This window comes from Propithecus coquereli, unplaced genomic scaffold, assembly GCF_000956105.1.
Source record: "Propithecus coquereli isolate 6110/MARCELLA unplaced genomic scaffold, Pcoq_1.0 Scaffold310, whole genome shotgun sequence".
NCBI lineage: Eukaryota > Metazoa > Chordata > Mammalia > Primates > Indriidae > Propithecus > Propithecus coquereli.
The window spans coordinates 317,069-322,902 of NW_012148731.1; the positions used below are offsets into that span (position 1 = coordinate 317,069).

At 48.9% G+C, this 5,834-nt stretch overlaps 1 pseudogene; it reads left to right on the forward strand.

The window, feature by feature from the left end:
• Window positions 1-279: 279 nt before the first annotated feature.
• On the forward strand, window positions 280-4,742 carry LOC105814954 (annotated as a pseudogene).
• Window positions 4,743-5,834: the final 1,092 nt, after the last annotated feature.

Sequence of the window (5,834 nt, forward strand, 5' to 3'; positions counted from 1 at the left end):
CAGGAATATACAGTGGACTCAACCACCTGTGAAAAATATGGTTTCCCACTTACACCGAACAAACACGCTTTTCTACGACAAGCTTGCTAACTAATGTGATTTCTCAAGTTCCTTAGGACTGTTACAACAAGCCCTTCAATATTACTGGAACGTTCCTTGCTCTTCTTTGCAACTAGACTGCGAAACTCAACTCTATGGCGACAAGATACAGAGCAAGTGCACGTTAACTGGAATTCGAGGCTCACAGCTGTGCTAGCTTTCCTCTTTCTATCTAACGAGATGTCGCGGCCAGTTCGGGGGGTTCATCTCCAGCCACCTGTGCTGATCATCTCCCATCCTTCCCAGGTCTCTAATGACACTCCCGACCAAGGTCTGTATAATTTCCAGCCAAAACGGAGTTACAGCATATGGAACATCTAATTTTCTGTTTCCATTCTAGTTACTTTATTCTCACGTGCTTGTGGGCTCCATCCACCCAGCCTCTGGGAAAATGCCCTTCTGGCTTCTGTTATAGTCACATAACAAAAAAAGACAACAACAATAAAAATAAGAAGAAGAGAATTAACAAGCAAAGAAGTCCCGCCCGGGGCCTAAAAAACAAAAGCCCTAACCCCAACTAAAAAAAAAAAAAGGGTAATAATAATCCCCGTGGAAAAAAGAAAAAACGAAAAACAAAATGGGGAAAAAATTGGCCGAAAATAAACCAAAAACCAAGCAACGGAAATGGAAATAAAAACCAAGGCCTTCCGCCCTCAAAAACCCCCCCAACCCCAACCCAACCCCCAAAAAAAAGCGGAACCGCAAAAGGAAGCCGAAAAGAAAAAAAAAAAACCCCAACGGAACCAAAAAAGAACCAAGGGGAAAAAGGCCTAAGGAAAAATCCCTCCAAAAAACCGAAAACAGAAGCCCAGAGAGGGGAGTGCCAAGCCCAAGATCACACCGCCAGGCTGCACCGAGCAGCACGTGACTCGGTTTCCTGCCCCAGTGCTCTCTCTGCATGCCCTGCCGCCTGTTTCCATACTCCGACGACTAGCTCTCCAGCTGCACATCTGAAATCACAAAGGGAGTCCTGAGAGTGCGTGTGGCGCTGAGCACGGGAGAGAGGTGGTGGCGGCAGGTTTGGTGTCGTGTGGTTGGTTCTCTCCCACTTTCTTTTTGTACTCTGCGTGATTCTCAAGTGGACGGCAGTTTGGAGCTGTCCCAGCGCCTTGTTAGGCTGTGCTGTTGCAGGCGTGGGGGTGACAAGGGGTGTTTTAAAAAATACAACACATTAAGAACTTTTCATAAAGAATCAGAGAAAAAATGAAGTTGAATTAGAACGTTTATCTTACGTTTGGGCTGAGCACCAAACAAGCTTTTTACCAGATTCAGAAGCGTGCCACCTGGTCACAGGCCTCTGGCAGGGGAAACGGAGTGGGGGCCTCTCGGTGTCCGGCCGGCTCTTGCGGAAATCAGGGCGTTCCAGGGGCCAAGCGTCTGCTGTGCACCAGATAGACGGCTCTCAGCGCAGGTAACAGAAACCTGGCCGTGTGTCCGAAATAAGAAGGGCTTATTTTTATCCCTGAACAGAAGCCTCCAGCACTGGTTCGTCGGGTCAGAGCACTGAGCTGGCTTCTGTACTGTATATTTTTCCTTCCATGCCCTGCTCAGGGAAGCCCCACTGGGCCGCCTGTCTTGTGCTGCTGGCAAAACACGTTTTCCCTTCAGATTTTTAATCCTAACTGCAAATGGGTTGATGCCACTGTTGTACGTGGGTTCTTATCTGGGGTTGGTGGATTCGACTCAATTCCACAGGTTTCCTGGGTGTTGCCTCTACGCTCAGGCAGCAGGAGGCAGGGAACCAGGGCTGCCACCACACCACTCCTCTTCTTGTCACAGCACAGCTGACTGCGCGCCTGTCGTGGGGCTGGCTCTGTGCTATGGCACTTTGCTTACAGTAGCTCTTTTAACCTCAGAGCAACTCTGCTAGGCAGGCATTACTACTATCCCCCATCCACAGAAACCCAGTTGGACTGAGGCTCAGAGAGGGTAAGTGACTCACCCAAGGTCACAAAGCTAGAATGTGACAGGCCAGGGTCCGAGCCCCATGCTGCCTTTTGTTAGGTCAAACACTCACTCCATCTATCTAAATGACCACTCATATTTGATCAGTACTCTGAGAATTCTTCAAAGATTTTTATTATCTGCCATCTCTTTGGTGCCCAGGCCCAGATGGGGAGTGACTTGGGGTGGAGGTCCTACTGAGACTCAGGGGAGGCCCCTGCCGTGGGGTGGGAGGCTCTGCCATGCTGTCCCCCACTCATCCACCGCTGCCCTGGCCGGCGTGGACTCTCACAGTGTGCCCGGCCCGGTGTGCCAGGCAGTCGGGAAGGGCAGCAAGGACCACGGCCAGTCCCAGGCATTTGCCCAGAACGTCCGGAGTACAGAAGCCCAGGAGGGGCTGGGAGCCAGGCTGGGGGCTGCTCCGTCCCAGCTGAGCTGTGCTGAGCTACATCTCCTCGGGCAGCTCGTTTTACCTCCTGAACCTTCTTTTCCTCAACTGTTAAATGGGACAATTCTACCTCCCCTTGTGTTTTGATGATGGTTAAATGAGACAATAGATGTGAAACATTCAGTTCAGGGCCCGGCACATAAGAAACACTTGATAAATGAAAGTTCCTTTGAGTGTGATTAGCAGTCACACCCAGCATCTCATGGGCACCTTGCCTGACTCATAGCTGGTGCTCAGCAAGCATCGGGTGAATGCAATGTTGAACAACACAAGATTTCCTTCTCAGTTGTACAGAGAAGGAGATAGAGGCTCAGGAAAGGAAGGAGGGGGCCCCAGGTCAGCCAGCTAGTAAGTGGCAGAACCGGAATTTGAACTGGCGTCTGCCTGATTCCAGACCCAGAGTCCCACCACTGCACTGTGAGCCACAGGTTCCAACCTGTGGGCAGATGAGCAGTGAGCCTGCCTTCTTGCTGCCCTGGGGATCCGGTCTTGGTGTGGCTCTCCCTGGTTCCTCTCCCTGGGGACCAGGGGTGGGATTGGAGGGCAGGGAGGGGAGAGAGGTCACCTGCACCAGGAACACAAAGAGGCCCTGCTGGGCGCTCTGCTGAAGGCTGCTCTGCACGTACCACACCTGTCTTCTGTCCCGGGAGCTCTGAGCTCAGTAGGGGTCAGGGCCCACATCTCTCCTCAGAGAGGACCCTGACGGGCATCGCGACACACCCTCCACGGGGCCAGTGGAGGCCCTTCCCAGACCCAAGCCCAGCCCCTCCTCCCTCCTCTCTGGGCTCGCCTGGAACCTCTTGCCTCATTCTATAGCCAGAGACCCCACTGGGAGACCAGGTCACCCCCACTACTCAGCCCATTCCCGTGGAAGGTTTCACAGTCTGCCTCCTGTTAATGATTCTATCCTATCCATAATGCTTTTCCATGAGTTGTAATTTTCCCTGATAGGCTATAACTGCTACAAAGGTAGATACTTATCATAATTGATATGTATTTTTCTGTGTGTACTTCAGGAAAAGTACTAGAACATCAAACTCATGATTTTTCCCTATAGCTCTGATTAGACTCAAGCTATTAAATGCAGGAGTGAGAAAGTCCACCTTTTTTGCAGACCACAGGAATCACCAATGATGTCCTGACCGCGAATGCTTCGAACTCAGCCCTCCTGCTAAGTGTCCAGAGGTGGATGGCTTGGATGGGGCATTTCCAGAGGGGACCCTGGACTGCCGACTTTCCTGCCCAATGCTGTCCCCTCAAAGCAGCCATTGGCCCACACTGCCTACAGCTGGAGAGCCTGCTGCAGGCCGGGATTGCTCTGTGCACCTTCGTGCGTTACTACTCGATCCTCACAGCAGCCCCCAAGACAGGCCTTCTCCATCCCTCCTTTACGCACGTGTGACCAAGCCTCTGCCAGTGAGAAAATGTGACCAAACCCTCACAGACACGTGGCTGCAGAGCCAACCCTGGCTCCCATGGCGTGGCCTGGCTCCGGTTCGGAGGCCACGCACTTCACCAGTTATACCTCCAGGCCTGGCACTCGCAGAGGCTCCGTAAATGTTTGTTGAGCGACTGATGAATTGCTGATTTCTGATCTTCCCCCAGACTTGGGGAATAAGAGGCCTGTCCGCAGTTACCCAGGGCATTTGCCACAGAAGCACCAGTAAAGCCCAGATCTCTGCCCCTCTGGTTCAGGGCCCTTTGGACTTCACATCACTGTCTCTTTGTCATCTTTCAAAACAAGGCACAAGGTTTCAGGGTGGTGCCAAGATGCTACGAGGGCCCAGGCCCAGCGATTCCAGCTCCCACAGTCGCCGAGGCCCTGCTGGACGCCGAGGGTGACACGGGGCTGGAGACCTCTGCAGCTGCTGAGAAAAGGGAAGAACTTCTTCCAAGACTTAATATCCACTCTGGACTCTGGGTTTTGGCATCCATCGTCATGACCTAATATGTTTTCCTAAAAACCTTTAAAGAAAACTTTCATGCTAGTGTTGGGTTTCTCTTTCGTGGTGCCTTGTTGCTTGTCAGTTTATTGACTGTGTTTTATAACATAGTCTATCTGGAATGGTGTCCTGGGATTGGAGAATATGATGTCACGTATCTGACACTGGTACCCATTACAATTGCCAAGTTTATCGCAGCAGGAATTTGCTTCGACATTGCTTCATGGTGTGTGTGGTCATTTTTCACTCCATTGCTGTTGTTTACTCAATTTATGGGGGCTGTAATGTTCATCTCACTCCTTGGGTGATTTCTGAAGAGTTGGGGTCTTGCTATGTTGCCCAGGCTGCTTCAAACTCTTGGGCTCAAGCAATTCTCCCACCTCAGCCTCCCAAGTGGCTGGGACTGTATGTATGTACCAACACAAGCGGCTGGACATGTAAATTTAAAGTGAATAATTAAACATCCAGTTATCTGAAAGCATTGCAGACAGATAACAGAAAAGCTACTGTGTGTTTTTGCATCTAGGAGGTGAGTAGTTCCCTGGGAAAAATTGTGACTTTGTAGACCTGTTGTTGAACTCAGAATAAATTATATTTATTTGCATATTATTAAACTCAAATGATTATTGAATTTATCAGAAGTCTGTGTTGTATAGAAATAACTATTTTGCAGTGTTAATCTGTTTGAATTTTGGAGAAGGTAGTGGTGTCATTATAAGTGCATAATGAACTCCTGATATTTTAAATAAATTGTTCACTTTTCCATTTACAGGACAGCAGTTTGTCGTATAAAAAGACTAGCTGTGTATAAAGGAATGATGTTGTCATGTGCCTTTAACCCAGTTTCAGTAATTACTATTTATCTGGTTTTTATAATAGTTTTGTTAGGTGAGAAAATCAAATGGAAGTACTTTATGTTTTCCCATCACTTTAGATTTTATGATTGTGTAAATTATTAGTTTTTTAGCATTTTATAACATGGACTTCTAATCATTTTTAAGTATGCATAATTTTTTCTGTACCATTTAAATAAAATAGTTTTTATAACAAAACAACAACAAAAATACAAGGCTCAAAGGCTGGGCATGGTGGCTCACGCCTGTAATCCTAGCTCTCTGGGAGGCTGAGGTGGGCGGATTGTTTGAGCTCAGGAGTTCGAAACCAGCCTGAGCAAGAGCGAGACCCCGTCTCTACTAAAAATAGAAAGAAATTAATCGGACAACTAAAAATATATAGAAAAAATTAGCTGGGCATGGTGGCACATACCTGTAGTCCTAGCTACTCGGGAGGCTGAGGCAGGAGGATTGCTTGAGCCCAGGAATTTGAGGTTGCTGTGAGCTAGGATGATGCCACGGCACTCTAGCCCAGGCAACACAGTGAGACCCTGTCTCAAAAAAAAA